The sequence below is a fragment of the Jaculus jaculus genome, chromosome 7, assembly GCF_020740685.1.
Source record: "Jaculus jaculus isolate mJacJac1 chromosome 7, mJacJac1.mat.Y.cur, whole genome shotgun sequence".
Lineage (NCBI taxonomy): Eukaryota > Metazoa > Chordata > Mammalia > Rodentia > Dipodidae > Jaculus > Jaculus jaculus.
This window is the reverse complement of record NC_059108.1, coordinates 74,643,264-74,665,129: the sequence shown is the minus strand read 5'-3', so window position 1 is coordinate 74,665,129 and position 21,866 is coordinate 74,643,264. Positions and strand designations below refer to the sequence as shown.

The following is a 21,866-nucleotide window of genomic DNA, read 5'->3' as shown; positions in this document are numbered from 1 at the left end:
GCTTCAATTTGTTGTCTCCAAGAAACTCACCTTTCTACAAAGTATGGACACTGCCTTAGGATAGAAGGTTGGAAAATGGTGTTTCAGGAAAATGGGCCTAGAAAACAAGCAGTGTTAGAGATCCTAATATCTGACAGGGTAGACTTCAGACCAACATTAGTGAAGAAAGAGAAGGAAGGGCACTTTATATTGATTAAAGAACACTCCAACAGGAGGACATTACAATCCTAAAAATATATGCACCTAACATGGAGTCTCCCAATTTCATCACATAAACAGTATTAGAACTAAGGTCACAGATAACACCAAACATAGTTGTAGTGGGTTACTTCAACAACTCACTTTTATCAATTGACAGATCATATCAGCAAAATATAAACAGAGATGCATCTGGATTAAAGGAAGTCATAGAACAAATGGATCTAACAGATATATAGAGAGAATTTCATCCACATTCTTTCCAGCAGCACATGCAACATTCTCTGAAGTAGACCATAAATTAGGACACAAAGCAAATATTAATAAATACAGGAAAATTGAAATAATTCCTTGCACTCTATCTGTTCACAATGGGATCAAACTTCAAATCAATAGCAAAAAAAAAAAAAAAAAGCTAATAGAGCATACACAAAATCATTGAAAGTAAATAATACAATACTAAGTGAAGAATGGGTCAATGAAAAAAATCAAGAAAGAAATCAAAATATTCATACAATCAAATGCTAATGAGAACACAACAAACCAAAACCTCAGGAACACAATGAAGACAGACCTGAGAGGGAATATTATAGCTTTAAGTGCCTATATTGAGTAATTAGAAAGTTCCAAGTAAAAAACTTAATGCTTCTTCTTAAGGCCTTAGAAAAAGAACAAGACAAACCGAAAATCAGTAAATGGGAAGAAATAATAGAGATTAGGGCAGAAATTAATGAAAGAGAAACAAACAACAACAACAACAACAACAACAACAAAAATTGGACTTGTGGTTAAGAAGGCAGTGTAGGTACCACCCAAAGCAGCCTGGGGGAGGGGGGAAGCAAAAAAAAAAAAAAAACCTCAGTAAAATACACACTTTTAGTAAAAAGTGAGGTGTATAGGAACTTGAAATGGCAGTGGAGAAGTAGGAGAGATCCAGAGCATCCAGAGCCCACACAGGTGGGCAGAAGCAGCTCCAGCAGGTCCACTGACTGTGGCAGTGTCACACCAGAAAGCTGCCAGGCTTGGCTTCAGCCACAGGAAAAGCCAGGTGGGGGGAGCTTCCACTCACACCAGACCTCTCTGCAAACTCAAGAAACATGAAGGGAGAGCAGCAGTGAACAATAGAGGAGCAGATCACATGTGGAAGATCACATGAAGAACATAAGAACATGTGGAACAGCAAGAGAACTAGAGCAGAATCAGCAGCCACCCCTCCCCCACCACCAATGCCCAGCTCCAGCAAATGAAGCAGCGGTCCAGGGACCCAGCGGGCAGTGGGACACAAGCAGGAGCAGAGGTAACTGGGATTAAACAAGGGAAGGGTCTAACCTGGTCACAAGCTGACTTGGTACCCTCAACAGATCAGAAATCTTAACCTCCTTGTTTTCAGGATTAAGGGTGTGGGTGGGGCACCACACACCCTAAGGGACAGTTAGAGGATCTGGCTGTCATAATACCTACTCTTAACAAATACTCTGAGCTGTTTTTTTCATTAAAAGTGTACATTTTGAGTTAAATTTTAGAATGTGCCTGTATTTTGTTCCACACAGCCTACTTGAAGACTCTCGTAATAGGCAAACCCAACACCTAGGGTCATTTTTGTAGATATTCTGAGAGTCTTGAGAGTTACACCTAATGCCTTAATCTCCTATCCTGAAGTTATATAACATCAGATTGTCTGATACATCTAATAATATACAGATAACTACAAAATCCAATCATTAAATAATCCAGGATGCAAAAATATATACATCATAACACAAGAAACACCAAAAATCCAGACAATATACACCAAAAAATATTAATACATCAGAAATGACCTCCAGTAGAACAAGTTAGAGGAAATGCCTGAGAAAGATTTCAATACAATGATTATAAATAAGTTCAAAAAAGTAAAAGAAGAAATTAAAGAATGAAAGAGGAAATCAAAGGAAACACAGGACACCAATTTAATGAAATAAAGAGGTAAATAAGGAAATATAAATAATAAAGAAAAAATCAGTCTGAATTACTAGCAATGAAGAACACAGTTAATGAAGTAAAAAACTCTGTAGAAAATCTCACCAGTAGAATGGATGAAGGAAAGGACAGAATTTCTAAGCTAGAAGACCAGGTGGAAGATCTAATACAGTCCAACAAAGAGAAAGAGAAACTAATAGAAAGGTATGAGTGGTAATTTCATGATATTCAGGACACTATGAAAAGATCAAACATAAGAACTCAGGGCATAGTAGAAGGAGAAGAATTTCACTCCAAAGGCATAGTAGGTGTCTTCAACAAAATCACAGAAGAAAATTTCCTCCAAATTGGGAAAGACGTGCCAATGCAGGTACAGGAATCCATTAGAACACCAGCCAGACAAAACCTGGAATGAACCTCTCCTTGCCATATTATAATCAAACTACCAAACACACAAACCAATTACATATAGAGAGAGAAGTTAGAGAGAAAAATCAAGTTACCTACAAAGGCAAGCCCATCAGGATTACAGCAGATTACACAACACAAACTTTAAAAGCCAGAAGGGCGTAGAGTGATCTATTCCAAATCCTGAAAGATAACAACTGTCAACCAAGGTTACTTTATCCTGCAAAACTATCCATTCAAACAGACAGAGAAATAAAGACCTTCCACAACAAAAGCAAACTAAAGGAGTATTTGAAGACAAAACAAGCTCTACAGAAAATACTTGAAAGAATCCTCCATGCTGAAGAAAAAGAAAAGAACACATATAAGGAACTGGGGAAAAAAAAACAACACTAAATACTAGTTAACACAAGAGAGCAAAGGTAATACTGTAAGAACTACAAAAAAATGGCAAAAATGAATACACACATTTCTGTATTATCTCTTAATATCAACAGCCTGAATGCCCCAACCAAAAGGCATAGGTTCACAAACTGGGTTAAAAAGCATGATGCTTCAATTTGTTGTCTCCAAGAAACCCACCTTTCTATAAAGATGGAGACTATCTTAGGATGAAAAGTTGGAAAACGGTGTTTCAAGCAAATGGACCTAGAAAAGAAGCAGGGGTTGCTATCCTAATATCTGACAAGGTAAACTTCAGTCCAACATTAGTTAAGAAACATAAGGAAGGTCACTAAATATTGATTAAAGGTACCCTCCAGAAGGAGGACATTACAATCCTAAACATATATGCACCTAACATGGTGGATCCCAAATTCATCAAACAAAATATCTTAGAACTAAGGTCACAAATAACACCAAACACAGTGGTAGTGGGTGACTTTAACACCCCACTCTCATCAATTGACAGGTCATCCTGGGAAAAAATAAACAGAGAGGCATCTGGACTAAATGAAGTCATAGAAGGAATGGACCTAACAGATATCTACAGGGCATTTCATCAAATGCTGCATAATATACTTTCTTTTCAGCAGCACATGGAACATTCTCTAAAATAGACCATATGTTAGGACACAAAGCAAATCTTAACAAATACAGGAAAAATAAAATAATGCCTTGCATTCTATCTGACCACAATTGAATCAAACTACAAATTAATAGAAAGAAAGGCTATAGAGCATACAAAAAATCGTGGAAATTAAACAACACACTACTAAATGATGAATGGGTCAATGAAGACATCAAGAAGGAAATCAAAAAAATGTATATAGTCAAATGATAATGAGAACACAACATATCAAAATCTCTGGGACACAATGAAGGCAGTATTAAGAGGTAAATTTATAGCTTTAAGTGCCTATATTAAGAAATTAGAAAAGTTGCAAGTAAAAAAAAAAAAATCAAAGTGTCAGTGAAACAAAGAGTTGGTTCTTTGGAAGGATAAACAAGATTGATAAACCCTTAGCAAATTTGACCAAAAGAAAGAGAAAAGAGACACAAATTAATAAATTTAGATATGAAAAAGTCACCATCACAAGAAGATAATGGACAAATTTTAAAAAACATCATAGGTATATGCTATAAGAATAGAAACACCACTAAGTTTGGAAAACTGAAAGAAATGGATGATTTCCTTAATTTATATGACTTAACAAAATTAAATCAATATGAAATTAACCACTGAATTAGACCTATAACAAGTATGGAGATCCAAGTAGTTATAAAAAAAAACAACTCTCAATTTAAAATGTCCCTGCCCAGATGGATTCACAGGTGAATTTTTGTTTTTCAATAATTAGTTTTGTTCTCAGAGGATACAGTCAATTTGGTACAACTGTTAGGCTTATCCATGTCCTATTCCCTCCCCCCCCGGCCCCTCCTTGTTGAGGTATCTGGGTCATGCATACTGGAGTTAGTCCACCATTATGGGTAGGAGTGTCTCTACATATCATCACCCAACACGTGGCTCTCACATCTTTCTGCCCCCTCTTCTGCAAAACTTCCCAGTAGACAAGTTGAGTTCATTTCTGGATTTCTTCAGTGATAAGTTGTTGGGAGCCTCTGGGTCTCTGGATCTCTGATTTGGTAGGAGATGAATTTTCTCTGTGTTGATCTCCTTCACCCTTGTGCTGGTACCCTGTTCACCAAGAAAATAGAACCCTTCCTTTTTTCACCAATTGTTCTTAGTTTTAGCTGGGGCCATTTTGAGGTATGATGAGGTGGCTCTCTCCTTAGGATCTGCATCTATCTGAAAAAGAGAAGCAGATTTTCCAATGGAGAGTAAGTTAGCACCTGACATATGAGATAACTCTTACTTTTTTATAGATAATTAATAGGTGTAGACTCCCTTATAGCCCATGATTGGTGATAGCTTGATAATGGAGAGCATGCTTATGTTTAGATATGGTTCGGGCTTGTTTCCCAGATCCAGCTAAGGGTCCCGCACCACTTAGGGGATCAGTTAGACAAATCAAGAGTAGTTGGCTTCCCACCATGGCTGTATGCCACTGTTGTACTTGTGTGAGCATCACAACAGGTTATTTGCTGCTAAGTAGGTTAGACTATGAGTTGCTTGGACAAATATTGGTCATTTTCCCCCAGTTGCCCATGTAGCACCTTCTGACACTAGACACACTGACTGTCTAGGGACTGACTCTCTTCCAGCTTCCAGCCATGCCATTCCATTTTATGTGTCAACCACATAAGGTGTCATCAGCAGTAGGGTCTTACCACTAACCTTTGGTTGGTCATCAAGTACTTGGACAGAAATCTGTCTTTCTTTTAGGAAATCTTGTAGGTCTCTCTGACCAAAAGCTCATTGTGGATGATAGCCACGTGCTGGTACTTGGAGTTACAAGTCAGTGCCCACTAAAAAAGGGAGGAAAAGATAGCAAATATAAAAGAGTTAGAGAGAAGAGACAGTGATAAATAGAGAGAGACAGAAGCTGTAGAAGATTAAGGTCAGTCTTCATCATACCCTCTCCACTGTCTTGTGGTTCAGGTGTTCCCTTTAAGGGCCTGGTAAAGGTTCAGCCACTTGATCTGCCTTTTTAGGATGTAGAATTTTATGGTGCTATTGCCATTTGGACCTAGACTTGTGTTTCCCACCACCTCCCTTAACCTCCCCTCACTCCCCCACCTGGCCTATTGTCTAGTCCATGAGATGCTTGCTTGGTATGTAAGGCATCTTGGGTAGATTTAGGTTAGGTGCCTATAGATGAGTGAGGTCATGTGGTGATTGTCTTTCTGTGATTGGGTAAGTTCATTGAGAGTGATCTGTTCCAGATTCCACCATTTCTCATCAAATTTCATTGTATCAATTTTTTTTTTTTTTTTTTTTTTTACTGCTGTATAGAATTCCATTGTGTAGATATATAACATCTTAGTTATCCATTCTTCTAGTGATGGACATCTGGGTTAATTCCAGCTCTTAGCTATTATGAATTGAGCCATGATAAACATGGTTGAACAAATCTCTCTGGATTGTTGTTTAATGGTTTTAGGGTAGATGCCCAGTAAGGGAATAAATGGTTCTGTTCATAGCTCTATAGTCAGCTTTTTCAGGAGTCTCCATATTGTTTTCCATAGTGGTTGTACCATTTTACATACCCACCAGCAGTGGATGAGTGTTCCTGATTCTCCAAATCCTTACCAAAAGTTATTTATTTATTTTCATTTGATTTTTTGATGTTTGCTATCCTTCCTGGGGTAAGGTGGAATTTCATAGCTGTTTTAATTTGCATTTCCCTGATGATTAGGAGTGATGAACATTTTCTTAAGTGTGTGTTTGCATTTGTTTTTCTTCCTCTGTGAACTGCTTGTCCAGCACTTTGCCCCATTTTGTGAGTGGGTTGATTGACTTTTTATTGTTTAGGCTTTTGAGTTCTTTATAGATTCTAGAGATTAAGCCTCTGTCAAATGGATATTCAGCAATTATTTTATCCCCTTCTGTGGGTAATCTATTGGTTTTTCTTATTTTATGCTTTTCTGTAAAGAAAATCTTCAGCTTCATGTGATCCCATTTATTTTTTTAATTAATTAATTTATTTATTTGAGAGCGACAGACACAGAGAGAAAGACAGATAGAGGGAGAGAGAGAATGGGCGCGCCAGGGCTTCCAGCCTCTGCAAACGAACTCCAGATGCATGCGACCTCCTGGGCATCTGGCTAATGTGGGACCTGGGGAACTGAGCCTCGAACCAGGGTCCTTAGGCTTCACAGGCAAGCGCTTAACCGCTAAGCCATCTCTCCAGCCCCGATCCCATTTATTGAGTGACTGTTTAAGATCCTGAACTAATGGGGTTTTGTTCAGGAAGTATTTTTACATTCCTATATCTTGGAAAGTACTTCCTGTATCTTTTACCAGTACTAGTTGAGTTTCTGGCCATATATTGAGGTCTTTCATCCATTTCGACTTGAGTGCACTGCATGGTGAGATGTGTGGTTCAAGGTTCAACTTCTTGCATGTTTATCCAGTTTGTTCAGAACTGTTTGTTGAAGATGCTGTCTTTTTTCCAGCCTATATTGTTAGGGCCATTGTCAAATATCAAGTAGCTATAGTTGCCTGACCAAACGTCTGGGTACTCAAGTCTACTCCATTGGTCTATACTGCTATTTTTATTACTATGGCTTTGTAATATAGCTTTAGATCAGGTATGGTGATGCCTCCAGAGGTATTTCTTTTGCTGAGGGTATGTTTGGATATGTGAGGCCTTCTGCCTTTCCATATGAAATTTGAGATCATTTTTTCTATCTCTGTGAAGAACACTGTTGGGATTTTAATTGGAATTGCATTAAATCTGTATATTTCAGTACATTGATTTTGCATCCTGCTACTTTGGTACAGGAAATAATCACCTTCAGGAGTTTTGGGATGAAGTCTCTCAGGTCTCTTCCATATCCAATCATGTCATTAGCAAATAGAAATAACTTAACTTCTTCCTTCCAAATTGTATCTCTTTTATTTCTTTCTCCTGTCTTATTGCTTGAGCTAGGACTTCCAGTCCTATATATATATATGAGAGCAGACACCCCTGTCTTGTTCCTGATCTCAATGTGAATTCCTCAAGTCTCTCTTCACTAAGTATTATATGGACCTTAGTAGCTTTGTATATTGCCTTTATTATGTTGAGATATGAAACAACCATGCCAATTCTCTCCAATGTTTTGATTATGAAGTGATGTATTTTGTCAAAGGCCTTTTCTGCATCTATCTAAAGGATCATGTGGTTTTTGTGTTTAGCCTTGTTTATGTTGTGTATTACATTGACAGATTTCCATATGTTGAACCACCCCTGTGTTCCTGGAATGAATCCCACTTGGTCAAAGTGCATAATACTTTTGATGTGTTGTTGAATTCGGTTTGTGAGGATTTTGTTCAGGATCTTTGCATCTACATTCATCAGGAAATAGTCCTGTAGTTTTCTTTTCTTGTGGCATCTCTTGCTGGTTTGGAATTAGAGTGATACTAGCTTCATAATAGTAGTGGCATAGCTTTCTCTGTTCCCCAATTGTGTGGCACATTTTGAGGAAGTTTGAGTCCTTCCATGAAGGTTTGATAGAATTCAACGGAGAAGCCATCTGGACCTGTTCTCTTATTTTGGGGATTTTTTTTTTTATTACTTATTCAATCTCAATGAGTGAGATAGGTTTGTTTAGGAGATTAATCTGCTCTGAGTTTAGCTTTGATAGATGGTATGCATCCAGGAATTTGTCGATCTCCTCCACATTATCCAGTTCTGTGGAGTAGAGGTTTTTGAAGTAAGTCCTGCTGATTCTCCCAATTTTATTTATGTCTGTTGTCTTCTCTCCTTTTTCATTTTGAATTCTGTTAATTTGAAGCATCTCTTCTTATTACTTGATCAAATTGGACAGGGGTTTGTCAATCTTGCTTATTTTTTCTAAGAACCAATGCTTTGTTTTTTTAATTGTCTTAATTGCTTTCTTAGTTTCCAATTAATTAATTTCTGCTCTGATTTTAATTATTTCCTTCCTTCTGGAGCTTTTTGGGTTGTATTTTTCCTGCTTTTTCTGTGCCTTTAGGTGGAAGGTTGGATTATTGATTTGGGCTTTCTCTGTCTTTGTTATGAAGGACTTTGCTGCTATAAATTCTCCCATGAGGACCACCTTCATGGTGTCCCATAATTCTTGGTAGGATGTGTTCTCATTGTCATTCATATCTAGAAATTTTGCAATTTTATTTTTTATTTCATCCACTACAAATTTGTTGTTTAAAAGTGTGCTGTTCAGTTTCCAAGTGCATTGGGATTCTTGTTGGGTCTTCTGTTTTAAATTTCTAGCAATATAACATTTTGATCTGATATCATGCTGCAAATTATGTCAATCTTCCTAAATATGTGGAGACAGGCTTTGTGACACAGTATATGATCTATTCTAGAGAATGGTCCATGCGATGCTGAGAAGAATGTGTAGTCTGTGGATTTGGGATGGAAATTTCTGTAGATGTTTATTAGGTCTAAGTGATCTATGGTTTTGTTGAGCTCTCTTACTGCCCTGTTGAGATTCTGTTTGGATGGTCTGTCTATAGCTGATAATGGTGTATTGAAGTCCCCAACTATGATGGTGTTGGTGGTTATTTATGTTTTATTGTCAAGTAGGTTTTGTTTTATGAACTGTGCTGCCCCTGTGTTTGGTGCATACAGATTTATGATTGTAATATACTCTTGATGGATTGTACCCTTGATAAATACGAAGTGGCCCTCTTTGTCTTTTTCAATTATTTTTGGTTTGACATCTATTTTTATCTGATATTAATATAGCTACACCTACTTGTTTCTTATTCCCATTTGCTTGGAATATTGTTTTTCACCCTTTCACCCTGAGGAGGTGTCTGTCATTAGTGGTGAGGTGGGTTTTTTGAAGGCAACAGATTGAGGGGTCTAATTTTTTGATCCATCCTGTTAGATTTTGTCTCTTGATGGGTGAATTAAGGCCATTTATATTTAAGGCAATGACTGTAAGATTTGATTTGATCCCTGCTATATTGCAATGGTATATGTGGTTTTGTGTTTATACTTACTTTGAAGATTTGTGTGCTATCTCTGAGTTTGGTTTTTGTGATCTGCTTCTTGTAGGCAGTTTGAGTTTGATTATTTGATTCTTCTCTGTGGAGAATTTCCTGAAATACTCTCTGTAGGTTTGGTTTTGTGTTCATATAATTGTAAAGCTGAGTTTTTTCATGGAAAGTTTTTCCTTCCCCATTTATTATGAGGGATACTTTTGCTGGGTAGAGTAGTTTGGGTTGAAAGCCATAGGTTCTTATCTTTGCAGTGTTTCATTCCAAGCCCTTCTAGTTTTAAGGGTTTCTATTGAGAAGTTTGGAGTAATTCTTATGGGGTTACCTTTAAATGTGGTGTGCTGTTTTGCCCTAGCTGCTTTTAGAATTTTCTCTTTGGTGTCAATGTTTGGAGTCTTAATGACAATATGTCTTGGAGAGTTTCTCCTTTGGTCCAGTCTGTTTGGAGTTCTGTTAGCTTCTTGTATCTTGATGGGCCTTTCTTTTAAGAGACTGGGGAAGTTTTCTTCAATTATTTCATTAAATAAGTTCTCCATGCCTGTGGCCTGAAGTTCTTCTCCTTCTGGTGTTCCATTGATCCTGATATTAGGTTGTTTAAGTGTATCCCACAATTCCCTCATGTTCTGTTCACTGAAATGTTTGAAGTTACTGAAAGTTTTGAACTCACATACTGTTTCTTTCATTTTGTCTTCCAGATCAGAGTTTCTATCCTCCACATGGCTGACTCTATGCTTGAGAGCTTCTAGAATGTTTTGGAATTGTTCAATTAGGTTTGCATTTTCTACTACTTTTCTATGTATAATTTCCATCCCTCTGTCAAGCTCCTTTTTCACACCATTTTCTGTTTTCTTGATGCTTCTTGGAATTCATCCTTACAATTCTTTATGTCTTCATTTAGCATCACTAGCTGATTTTTGAGGTCCTCTTTGTTCAGTCTCTTTCATATCTCTTAACTCTCTTTGAATTCCTTTCCATTTTCTTATCTATGAAGTCTAGCCTAGTGATGGCAGCATCCACATGATTATCAGTCCTTTGTTGCTTTTCTGCAAGGTCTACCAGCAGCTTGTTCAGGGTTGCATTGCTCATAGCTTCATTTCGGTGTTCTGATCCTAATGACTCTTCTATGTTTTGATTAGAGATGTTCTTTGTAGGACTGGGTTATATAACTGGATTTTCTTGCATTAGATTTTTCATGTTATTTCTTTTGTGCTCTGGTCTGCCATCACAGTGTATGGGCACATACAGGGTGTGTCAGCCTGGGCTCAATCACAGTGGGAAGCTGAAGCAGCTTGAGGCAGTTGTCAAGCAGTCTGGGCTTTGGCTCTCACTTGCCAAAGCTGCCTGAGCTCCTGCCTGGCAGGGGCATCATAGTTGCCTGAGATCTCATGCAGTAATGTGCCAAAGCTGCCTGAGCTCATGCGAGGAGGAACACTGGGGCATCAGGCACCAAAGCAGCCCAAACTCTGGCATTGAGGAACACTGGGACCCAGAAGCAGTCTGAGCTCCCCCACAACAGGTACAATCGTGGTTGGCCAGTGTGGCAAACAGGGAGGGGCTGGCACCTGAGCTGGTGCAAGTGACACAGACAGCCTGAGCTCACGTGTGCAGTTACAATGGGCCTGGGCTCGTGTGTGAATGTGTGGAGACCAGAGCAGTAAGTGAGCAAATGGGCCAAGCAGGCTAAGGTTGTACAAGCAGGGATTAGCGAGGTGACATGCATTTGGTGGGCAAATTGGTCAAAGAAGCCTGAGCTCCAATGTACCCTGGCGTAGCCTGGCCAAGGTCACTTGTGGGCAGGGGTAGCAGGGAAATCGCCCCTGTGCAGTGAGGCGAGTGGAACTATCTTTGCCTGGGACCCCTTTCCTACAGTAAGTGCAGGAGTTTCCTGAAGTTGGGACTATGGGTATGGCGGCTGCCTGGGGGGAGGGGTGGGTTACCCACACAAGAGGGAAATCTTTGATTTTCCCCTCTGTGCCCTCCCACTGGCAATCTATTGGAGATTTGTCTCCCATAACAGACCCAGTGAACGCTTAATGTCTTGCCTTTCTTTCCAGAGGATGTGTAGCGCAGTTAGGTGGTCGCCATCTTGGCCAGAAGTCTCTGGGTCCAGATTTGTGTCCTCCACCCCTCCCTTGCCCACCCCTCCCTACCCACCTACCCTACTGTTTGGTCCTCAGGATGCTTTCTGGTTATGTCAGTATCTGGGGTAGATTCAGGTTAAGTGCTGTAGATGTGTGAGACTATGATTTTTGTGTATGGTGAAATGAGTGGGTCTAATATAATTTTTCTGCATATGGTCATCCAATTTGTACAATATCATTTGTTGAAGAAGCTGTCTTTTCTCCAGTCTACATTATTGGGACCATAAAGAAAAAAAAATACGAATGCTTCATGAATTTGTCATGCTTGCACACGGGTGATGATAGTGTACTCTGTATCATTCTAATTTTAGTATATGTGCTGCAGAGGCTGCCACATTTGATGTTGTTTTTATGTTGAGATTCCTAGACTGGTGACTGGTTTAGCCAGCCTAGTTTTGACATCAGGTATCTATGGTCAAAATTTCTAGAAGACAGCAATATTCCCAGAAATCTTAATTCTCCAAGTACAGATATTCTTAGAAGGGAGTAGGAGGCAGAAATAAGGAAAGACTAGATCCTTCTGAAATTTCTGATAGGAAGTAAAGTATAATGACCTAGATTTTTCCTTAGAGGCCTTAGAGAAAGCTATTCATTGTGAGGTCCTATTGGCCAGCTGTCTCACTGGAATTATAGGAATGAGAGCCACTATACTTAGATGAAGGAATAATGTTTGTTCCTTTTTTCACTCTCTTAGTTTTAACTTGGGTAAACCTATTCTCATGTTCACTCTTATCCCACTTACCAAAATTCTCTGCCCCTCACATACAAATCTAAACTATTGAAATTTATAGGTTTTATCCCCCTCTCCTGTCAATTGTTTTCATGTAGAGTAGAAATGTTCTACTTGAAACCTCACTACATTTTATAGTTGAAGTCAGAAAGACATAGGTAGCAGTTTAGCATAAAAGGCATAGTATTTGGCTGGAGTGATAACACAGCCATTAAGGCATCTCTCTGAAAAACCTATCCACCCTAGTTTGAGTCCCTAGTACTCATGTAAAGCCAGATGCACAAAAGGGGTGAATGTATCTGGAGCTTGTTTGTAGCTGCTAGAGGCCCTGACATGTTCATTCTCTCTCTGCTTGCAAATAAATAAGTAAATGAATACATTATATTTAAAAGACAAAGTATTAAAGATGGTAGAGAAAATGTGGATGAATATTTCAAAGAAATACAACAAAAACAACAGATATACTAAGAGGAATTGGTGAGACAGAAGTAAGAAACTTTTCAAATTCAATTGTTACTAAACACTGTCATAGTACCAGACAAATAAACAGAAAACAAGATTATTTTGAACATACTTTTCTTTTTATTATGATGTTTCTCAGAGCTAAGACAATTGGTACACTCCACTTACCTGACCTCATAATTTTACATGCCTAATTAAACCATCTTAAGATTTTCTATTTTTTCCACTTCTATAATTTTCTTATAGCTCAGCTTTTGCCTCTGGCATACTTAGTAAAGTCATGCATGAACATCTTTCCTGTTGAAGAAAATTCATGATTCTAGACTGCCCTCTTAAGTTTCCATTTTTATACCGCAGCCATTTCTGGGTTATACCGAGAAGCAACAAATTTTGCCCTTCCCCCTTTTTATGTTGAAATTTTATTCCCCAGTACCTCAGAAATGGGATCTAATTGGTGATAATTCTTTTGAAGAGATTATTGTTAAAATCAGTGCTTCTAAGTGTACCTCAATCCATTCAAACTGGTATCCTAATAAGAATAGGAAATTCAGACTCAAGGAAACAGCAAAGCTATGGAAACCTGGAGGGAAAATCTTGTCACGATATGGGAAGAAAGCAAAGGAAAGAGCCCTACCAATCAAAACCCTGCTAAGGGGCTGGAGAGATGGCTTAGCTGTTAAGCGCTTGCCTGTGAAGCCTAAGGACCCCGGTTCAAGGCTCGGTTCCCCAGGTCCCACGTTAGCCAGATGCACAAGGGGGCGCACGCGTCTGGAGTTTGTTTGCAGAGGCTGGAAGCCCTGGCACACCCATTCTCTCTCTCTCCCTCTATCTGTCTTTCTCTCTATGTCTGTCGCTCTCAAATAACTAAATAAAAAATGAACAAAAAGTATTTAAAAAAAAAACCCTGCTAAGGTTTTGATCTTGGGCTGGTTTTCAAAAACTGTGAAAAAAAAAATATTTCTTGTCATGTATGGCATTCTGCATGGCTACCTTAGGAAGCTAACATAATACTTAAGTACTGGTTTTGATGGTAGACCAAATACAGATTAAGATCCTATGTAAGTATGGTTTTGTACTCTAAAACAGAATCATGGGACATTAGAATTTGAAATGGTAAAAATATCATTAAATAAAGCAGGATTTTAAAGTTTTTGTTTACCATATTATTTTTAAAATGAGGAAACTAAGAGTGCCTACTCTAAAAATGTGAACATAATGCCTTATATTAATATTTTTATATCAACTTTACTTGATCATGAACTGGTTTTTCTCACTTCATAAAAATGTTTTTTAAAATATTTTGCCAGAGCCGGGCGTGGTGGTGCACTCCTTTAATCCCAGCACTTGGGAGGCAGAGGTAGGAGGATTGAGGCCACCCTGAGACTACATAGTTAATTCCAGGTCATCCTGGGCTAGAGTGAGACCCTACCTCAAAAAAACAACAACAAAAAAATTGCCAGTAAATAGTTCTCTATATCATATTTTTCAGGCAAAATCTAAAGACTGTTTTCTATAATAAAAGATAAATAATATTATGAAAATACAGTATCAGTATTGCATTTCAACAGATTTGAAAGTTTTAGAATGTTTCTTGCTCCATCAATTTATAACTCTGTATTTGTCTAAGATCACAAAATACTGAAGGGACTAGAAAGATGGTTCAGATGATAAAGTGCTTGCCATAAAATTGTGAGAATTGGAGTTTGAATCGCTATCATCCACATAAGTGCCAAGGTGGAAATTATCCCCGTAATTCCAGAGCTAGAGACAGGATTCTTGGGACAAGGTGCTAGGTAAAATAGCCAAGGGAGTGAACTCTCAGTTGATGTGATAGATCTTGTCTCATTAAATAAGTGGAGTTATTGAAGAACCAGCCACAACCTCCAGATTCCACAACCACGAGAACACATGTACATGTGCATCTGTCCACATATGGACCCACACTTATACACACTAACATGCTCACTACACACATATACACACACATCTAGTGAACACTAACTCAATATGTGAAATAGCATTGCCATATTATACAAACTTTGAGTAAGTAATACTCTTCTTGCCAGTCAAGGATAGAATTATGTGTAGAAAAAGGCATTGTCCAAGGGCCTTTGAAAAAAATTCTAATCTCATCATTTCTCCAAGTCAATAACATCACCTTTGGTAAAATCTGTATTAATGATCCTTATCTATTTCAGAAAGAAAAAAATTAAATCCATATTTCAATATATGGTCAGCAGCTCTATGGAAACTATTAGAAAATGTTTTAGTACTTTTATAGGTACAAAGACTTCTGCTAATACAAGAACTGATAAAAGCATCACTTTCAACTATAGGCTTTTTTAGAAGCATTTACTCTGGAATCACAATGTTTGTGTGTTTCTCAGCTTGCATTCTCTTCTCCCAGAATAAAAATAGCAAATCTGCTTATTTTCAAAAAGAATTACAGGTGGTGACAGGGCCTTGGATCAGAAGACTTGCCTTATCTCTGTAACAAAATAACTTGCCAAAAAAATGAACCCATAATGCACTGCTCCTTGTCAAACTCTGCCATGAATGGGATGTTCTAGACTCTCATAAGAAAGGAAAATGCTCCTTAAAATTTAGCCAAATACTTAAAAAGATAGTAATAATTTTCAGACTCAAAACATTAAAAAATGTTAACTTCATGTTGTGCAAAAAAAAATTGTGGCACAGTTTGAAAAGATGATAATTTAAAATTTTGTCCTAGTAGAGTATGAAAGGAAGAACTGTATAAGGAAGACTGTGGTAGAAACATCATAAGTTCAAGGCCAGTCTTGGCAATTTTGAAATTTCCAGGCCAGTCTGGCTTATATTAGTCCCTACCTCAAAAAAAGCAAATAAATAAATTAAATAGAAAGAAAGGAACTTGATCTGTGGAAATTCATATATGTTATCACTATAAATGTGATTTGTTTCAGCACTGATGGTTGGGAGTTTGATAAATCTTATTCTCAGACCAAAAATGAACCCAACATGGCTCAGGGAAATTCTGTGGAAGAGGGGGTGGAAGAGCCACGTGTTGGGTCATGATATGCAGACATTTATCCTACCCATAACTGTGGGCTAACTCCAGAATACATGACCCATATACTTCAACAAGGAGGGGCCAAGGAGAGGGGGTAGGTAATGGATAAGCCTAACAATGGTACCAAATTGACTGTATTCGCTGAGTACAAAACTAATTAATAAAAAAAGGAATGAGAAGACACTGATGGGACTTTCAAAAGACAGGAAATCCAGGTAGTAGTCATGCAAGCTTCACAAGGACAGGATGCACTATAGATTCAGCTACTTGTCTGTTTGTGGACTTTTTCATTTGCTTGATTGATCAGTGGATGTTGTTTAGCTTTTCCTTAGCCAAATGTTTGTTGAGTGAAGAAAACTTTCACCATTTGGAAATTATCTATGACCACTGACATTTCTAAAAGTGACTCACAAATTAGAACAGTCTTCTGATAGTTTTAGTGTGCACATAAATCAAAACCCCTAGGATTTGGCAGCATAGAAATATAATACTGTCCTCTGGTTTTACACAAGGACAACACTGCTGTGAGTTTTTCAGCTTCAGTATCAGAAGAAATATTGAAATGCATGGTACATTTGCTAAATGGTGCATTTGCTAAAGGCATCAATTCAGTTTTCTTCTGTGACTACCGTCACAAATTAGCTCTAAAGCTTCCAGTGAGACTGTCCCAAGAGTTCACAGTTTCCCTTGTTCTTGTGTTGAGCAGTGGCACACCTGGAACTTACCTGAAGAAACTTTATAAAGACACAGAACCCACTTGTATGTCAATGAAAGAGCATATTGCCTAGGCCTGGGAATGTATTCTACTCAACTCATGCTTAGACTTCTTTAAATTGTTGTTGGTAAGTGGTGTGACACTTGCTTATGGAAAAAAAAATTAAAAAAAAACATTTGTACTTTTGACATTGTCCCCACTCTGTGATGACTATTTCACAAACTATTGGTATATCCAACAATGGCCAAAAGAAATCCAGACAGGCACTTTCTGTTGAGTGAGTGAATTCTTTGTCTTTGCTATGAATTCCTATGTGTGGTCAGTACAGTCTATACATGATTTATTGGATTTAACTTTTCAGTTTTATTGGTCTCCTGTCAGTCAGTTATTAATATTTAGTATTAGAACTATAGAACAACTCCAGAAATAGAGTTGGCTATCTACAAGATTAGGAAGTGAATAGATATCTCATGCTCTACACATCTGATCATCATCATATAATCTCTTGCCATGCCTTCCTCAAACTAAAGGCAACACAGGGAGAGACAGCAATCTGTCATGCTGTATTAATAAGTGGGATTTCCTGATAGTTCCATACCACTTGCCATTCATTCCTTTCACTTGGACATTAGGAAAATATTCTAGAAGCATTTGGATTTTTCTGGGATTTAGAAAAAGGCTTTATTATGTCTCCAAAATTGACATTGAGAAAAGGTTCATTAGGCTAGTGCTTCTATCTCTCACCTTCACACATGCACATAGATACATAAAATGTTATTTGTTATCGCAGTACCTAAATTTTATATCTCCAAAGGCATAACTTCGAGAACAGGCATTTCCATCTAGTTTGAAAAGAAATTAAATTTCCAGGAACTATCTTAAATTTGTCACCCTTTAGCATCATTCATTGACACTAGCCTCTTCAGCATGTTCTTTGAATTATCTCACAAATATCTTCTGTCTTTTATGCATTAGTCTTGCTTTTATCAGTATTAATCATCAGTACCCTAAAATTATAGTTATTGTCTTCTTTCTGAGGACAAAACATCCAACCAGAAACAGCTTATGGAAGGAAAAGGCTTGATTTTGGATTACAGTTTCAAGAGGTAGCTTCATTATGGTGGGGAAAGCATGGTAGCAGTAAATAGACAGGGATCACATCTTTACACATCCCAACAAGGGAACTAGTAGGTGGTCAGTGAGGCAAGAGGGGCTGTGCTATAATACTCTAAGACCAGCCTCCAGTGACATTCCTCTGCCACTGAGGCTACAGTTCTGAAAAGCTCCAAAAACTACAGTTTAAGCATGAGGTTTAATCACAAACACATGAGGCTAAGGGGGACATTTTAGATTCAAATTACCACTAATACTATAATATCCAGCTAATTCTTTCTTTTCCTCTTACCAGACACTTCCATTTCTAAATTATTCCTGCAAATTTCTAAAACTCTTAGTTTCGTATTCTTTTTTCTTTAGCCTCAGTCCTCTGATATAGGGCAACACCCTGGTGTAGTGGCAACACAATTGTTATCTAACAAATAAATAAATTATTTAAAAATAAATTTTTAATCAATGTCCACATTTCCAAAGAACAAACTTTAAACCATGAGTCCTTAGTCGACATTCCATTTCCATTCTTCAACGATTTTCAGATATAAGTTTGCCAGAAAGGGCCATTGTTTTTCATCTCCCTGTTAAGTAGAATGTTTCAGATGTAGCCAGAAATTTCTAGCCTCTACATCTAATGTCTGGACATAAGTTAAGATGCAGGTAAAAAGCTGGAAGGTCTCCTTTACTCTGAGATTTGACAGGAATCTACACAATAAGTGCCATGAATCACAAATTAAAAGCATGTGCATAGTACACGCTCCTCAAGATAGGGCAACAAGCTGTTGTCCATAGTGGAGATGTAGCTGTGAAGTAACAGCATCTTTTCCCTCACTTATGATGGCAGGAAAGGAGTATGATTATACCTCAGGGATTCCTAGAGGTGAGGTAGGAACTTTTTCTACTATCTAGTTATTTTTTTTTCTAATGACTCCTAATGAGTTGCATGACTTCTAATGCATAATCTTGAATGGGAATAAAGAAAATTTACATCTTTTCTGGCTATAAATTCAGTTTATTTCATTCTAGAAATGATAGAGATCTTTTAAGTTATGGATTGCTGGTCGAAGAGATTGCACAATGGCTAAGGCACTTACCTTCAAAGCCTAATGACCCCAGCACCTGTGTAAAACCAGATGCACAAAGGGGTGCACATATCTGGGATTCTTTTTTTTTTTTTTAATTTTATTTATTTATTTATTTATTTGAGAGTGACAGACACAGAGAGAAAGACAGATAGAGGGAGAGAGAGAGAATGGACGCGCCAGGGCTTCCAGCCTCTGCAAACGAACTCCAGACACGTGCGCCCCCTTGTGCATCTGGCTAACGTGGGACCTGGGGAACCGAGCCTCGAACCGGGGTCCTTAGGCTTCACAGGCAAGCGCTTAACCGCTAAGCCATCTCTCCAGCCCATATCTGGGATTCTTTTGCAGTGGATAGAAGCCCTGGTCTGCCCACTTTTTCCCCCCCTCCCTCCCTCTCTATCTTTCCTTGGAAATAAATTAAAGAAATTTTGCAATTTTTTAATTTCTTAAGAATTTCATACATTTATATAATATAATAATATTTCTTAACCTCTCATTATTTCTTCTGGCTCACTCAACACAGTACCTACTTTTTCCCAACTAGTTTTTTTTCTACTTTCATGTCTTTTGTTTGCTTACTTGCCTGCTTTGGTGACCTAATGAGCTTAATTGGAGCTGTTTACATGAGCATGGTGGGGGATTATTTGCTGGAGCATGACAAACTTATCAGAGGCTATCCCACTGCTGAAAATATCTGTGCCCCCTCATCTATAACAAATGACAATAAGTCCCCAGGGAAGGGTACAGACTCATGAGTTTCTCTATCATGCACAAGGGAATGTTGACAGAACCAGTCTTGTAAAGGCTTTTTCAGATACCCGAAACTGCTTTGACTTCATGTGTGCAATAGCCAGGTCCTGTTCAGAAGACAGCATTCTACAGTACTACTCCTTTTTACTTGCCTCGTACATTCTTTCTGCTTCCTCTTATTCAAGTCTCCTGAGCTTTGGATTTCCTCTTTCTGGATGAGTGCTCAGCAATTACTTATTCTCAGCATTTTGACCAGTCATGAATTTCAGCAGTAACTGCCATGCACTAGAAAAAGACATTTCTGTGGATGAACATGAGAATAGCACTAATCTATGGGTATGCATATAAATATTTAGCAAGCTGCTTGAGAAGCACAGTATGTCTACTTATCAAAATAACAGTAACAGCTTCTATGCCCATAACCTTCCAACCATATGCTTTTGACTAGGTTTGACTAGGGTTACAGTCCTAGGCTTGAATTTCCTCCTACGTATGGGCCTCAAATCTAATTATAAAATGGATAGTTATCTCCATAACAGTCATGCTACCAATGTGCCACAAGGCACACCTTTCTTGGAAGGTTGGTAGTGTAGTTCATAGGGATAAACAGCTGGAGAAAACTTTTGATAAATTTTCTCTCCTAGCTACCTGCATAGCACCTTCTGGCACTATAAAAGCTAAATCGTAGAGTGAAGATTTCATTTCAGTTCCACCATGATTTCTCCATGTTCCGCAACAAAAGTTGTTGTTAATAACCAACGTCAGTGACAATAAACTCTAGTGACAGGGGTAGGGCCTCAGAAGTTACCTTGACCAGCAATTTATAGGGAAGTATCACATAATTGCAAGTAAATAAAATAAAATGTGTTTAAAAAATGATATGTTTTGTAGACCAAGGATGAAAAGCATGCTCATTGAGTAAAAAAAAAAAAAAAAAAGGTTTCTACATTACATTATACAAAAAATAATCTTGAGAATTGTCACATTTTATTTCATAGCTATGCTCAGTTCTAATACTATCCAAAAAAAAAAGTATAGTTTCAATGTGTTTAAAAATATCATTTTCTCTGCCTGGATATTTTGACAACTTTTATTTTGGAGCAATTGTAAATTAGCAGAAAAGTTGCCAGAATTTCCATAGATTCACCCCAAAGAATCATTCTAGCTTCCTTGACTATCTTAGGGATTTACTCTGTGAAATGGCCTAAAGCAGGATCACATATTCTGCAGAGTTGTCATGTCTCTTCAGACCACTGTACTCAGCAATGGGCTGCTTCCACATGTGTTTCCTTACTTGGGAAGGTTTTAAGTCTTGCTGTGTGACTCCCTGAGGGTCAAAACCTCATGCAAAGCCAATTATTAACATTATCACTGTAACCTGAGCTCTCTCCTAACTCAGGCCTGACTCAGGTTTGGACTGAATTAGTTGCATTATATTGTCTTTTAAGAAAGAATTGTGACCTGGCTAACAGATAACTATTGGCATACTCTGTGATTTGCTAAAATTTGTTTTATTCTTCATAGAAGGATTTGTATAAGTAAAGATCTAGGCTATGGCTATTTGTAATTATTTTTGGTTTTTATTTCTTATTGTGGATTTTCTAGCTTTTAAAATTTATTTTATTTATTTATTTGAAAGAGAGAGGGAGACAACTAGGAAGGGAGAGAGAAAGAATGGACATGCCAGGGCCCCCAGCCATTGCACAAGGACTCCAGATGCATGTGCCACAATGTGCATCTGGCTTACTTGGGTCCTGGGGAATCAAACCTGGGTCTTTTGGCTTTGTAGGCAAGCCCCTTTACTGCTAAAGCATCTCTCCAGACCGATTTTCTAGTGTTCAGGAAAACATCACAGATATTGATCAAGGTCTCAGCATCCTGGCTGATCCTAAGAACATGGCCTGTATAACATGACCTCTGGCCCCTCCCTTCAATTATCAGCTCAGCTGGATGAACTCTCTTCTAGGCCTCACTGTCTGTGCCTACATGGGTGTAGCAATGTACATAGCTGAGGGCCTCAGTGACCCTCACAGATTTCTCGGCCGTACCACTCTGTGTAGCTGCTTTTCTGACAAATACCAGCAATTCCATCCTGATGTCCATGTGTCCATCTCAGTGACACTGTGATGTGTCCAGGCTTCCTGTGCTACTCTGTGAGAGCAAAGAAGAAAGATGCACAGACCTGAAACATACTTTGCATACTACTCTTTTTTGTAGACCTGCACT

General features: G+C 38.1%; 1 non-coding gene across 1 annotated transcript; it reads right to left on the bottom strand.

Moving 5' to 3' along the window:
• Positions 1-11,974: 11,974 nt before the first annotated feature.
• Positions 11,975-12,077, bottom strand: LOC123462567. Its single transcript, XR_006638368.1, has one exon. It is a non-coding gene; the product is annotated as a U6 spliceosomal RNA (small nuclear RNA).
• Between the last annotated feature and the right edge of the window lie 9,789 nt (positions 12,078-21,866).